Below are 2,144 nucleotides of genomic sequence, written 5' to 3'. Positions count from 1 at the left end.
CCTGCTGAAGAAAACTGTCAGAACAAAGGAACACAGCAGTCAAAATGTCTAAAGGATTTACTGACTGAGGACAGTCTGATTCAGCCTCCTGATCATCAGCCCACTCTGAATCTTCTGTCCCATCTGATGAGGAACACTTAACGCTCCTTGCTGTCCTTTGTAGCATCACCAGTCTCTTCAAGAACAGCCATGGCAGATCTGAAAGGGACTGGACAGGCACATCTGTGACACTGTTCTTGTCGATCTGCAGCACTGTGTGGAGAGTGAGCTTCTCATCATAGTACTTCACCAAACCCAAATTCTCCAGGAGTTCCTTCATGATGTTCCCTGTAAATGAGAACAAAATGAGTCACATTTGCATGCCCCAAAAATAAGCAAATTTTTTTTGCTTTATTTGGTTCATCTAAGGTCAGACAGAAAATAAAAATAACGTAAATATAGTATAAATAATATGTAAGGGATAATGTACATCCAGCCGGTTGTTATCGCAGAATAACCCCCGACAGGGTGATCAGGGTCTTGTATCACCCTAAAGGGGGTTATTCAGTGATATAATGTAGATGTAGATTATCCTGCTTATTACACGGCTGCTTGCCTCATAAGTAAATAATTAGACACAAAATATTGATTTGAGTTGAAATATTTGAACACAAAGCTTCTGTGAACATAGCAGTTGCGAGCAAGCAGCAAGTTCAAACTAGACAGACATTTAAAGGATGCGGTGCAGTCATACCACTTATTACACAACATTTCACCACATAAATAATTAAGGTGATAAAAGATATTGATTTAAGACAAAACATTTTTTAAAGTGCCCCTATTATGGGTAATGAAACGTTCAGGGCCGGAGTGGGACTCATTTTCAGCCCTGGAGTTTCAAGACTTACCTTCTGGTTCTCCCGCGATCCTCCAACGACTCCTTGGAAGCTGTTCCACGATCTCCCACGAAACCGGCATCAGACCCTCACCCTCAGAACTCAGATAAGAACCCTGGAATCATTCACTCTGTTGACACTCACCTGCCTTAACCTAACCCGTTCCTCTCATCCACCTCTTGTATCAATAAACCATCCTGTCTTTCACTTACCCGTTGTGTCTGGCCTTGCTTTATGACACTTTCAGTGCCACCTTTTGCACTTTCTATTATGCATTCTCTTTGATCTATAATTTTTTGCTCGCATATCTCCAACAACTGACTACATCCATGCCACATGAATGGATAGATTTATAAAAGCCTCCCCCGAATAACCACAACAAAGTAAATAACATAGACAAACATTAAATTTAAAGTGCCCCTATTATGGGTAATGAAACGTTCAGGGCCGGAGTGGGACTCATTTTCAGCCCTGGAGTTTCATGCCATAGACCGGCCCACTTTTTTTTTTTTTTTGTACTGGCCCTTTCTGTCAGGGATTCATCACAGTCAGACCAAAATATAACCAAAATGGAACATCCCCCTAAAGTCACATAAGGAACATTGAGCACCAGCACTTTCATAACCAAAAGAGGACGTTTTAGGAACATCCCTAATGTTCTGTAAAGGTTCGGGACTTTTGTCACCTTTAGAGAACTTTTAGAGAACGTTGCGCAAGGTTCCGAGAACGTCTCCTCCTACGTGGGTAATGCCTTCGACCACTTTGTTTTTTGTTTTTTTTTTGTACTGGCCTTTTCAGTGCCACCTTTGCGCTTTCTATTATCCATTTTTCATCTATTATTTTTTGCTCGCATATCTTCAACAACTGACTTTTTTTTTCTTTTCTTTTTTTGAGCAAGGTGCCGCTGTCAGGGGAGTCAAAAGATAATTACGTCATCATTAGGGTTGCCAATTAACTTCAGAATTGGAAAAAAGGGCCAATTGTGATTCTTTATCTTTTATTCTTTAAGAAAATAGTGTTTGTTCTTGCATTCTTGTAGAAAATAAGTGTTTATTCTTTAAGAAAATAAGGGACAGAATAAGGGACGCTCCAAATATTCGTACTGTACCATAATGTAGGCTGTCTGAATGCAGGTAAAAAAGTTCTCAGAAATAATCACAATTGTTTTGCTTAATTTGTGTACAATTATTCTAAAAATAATTTTAATGTCATACAAAAAATGTCATCGACCTGAGTAAATTGTACCAATATAGAATTGTGACTTCACAA

At 39.3% G+C, this 2,144-nt stretch overlaps 1 pseudogene; it reads right to left on the bottom strand.

Moving 5' to 3' along the window:
- Positions 1-2,144, bottom strand: part of LOC107705041 (up-regulator of cell proliferation-like) — a 23,313-nt pseudogene that overhangs the window by 4,643 nt on the left and 16,526 nt on the right.

This window comes from Sinocyclocheilus anshuiensis, unplaced genomic scaffold, assembly GCF_001515605.1.
Source record: "Sinocyclocheilus anshuiensis isolate Anshui unplaced genomic scaffold, SAMN03320099.WGS_v1.1 scaffold95, whole genome shotgun sequence".
Taxonomy (NCBI): domain Eukaryota; kingdom Metazoa; phylum Chordata; class Actinopteri; order Cypriniformes; family Cyprinidae; genus Sinocyclocheilus; species Sinocyclocheilus anshuiensis.
This window is presented reverse-complemented; position numbering and strand designations above follow the sequence as displayed.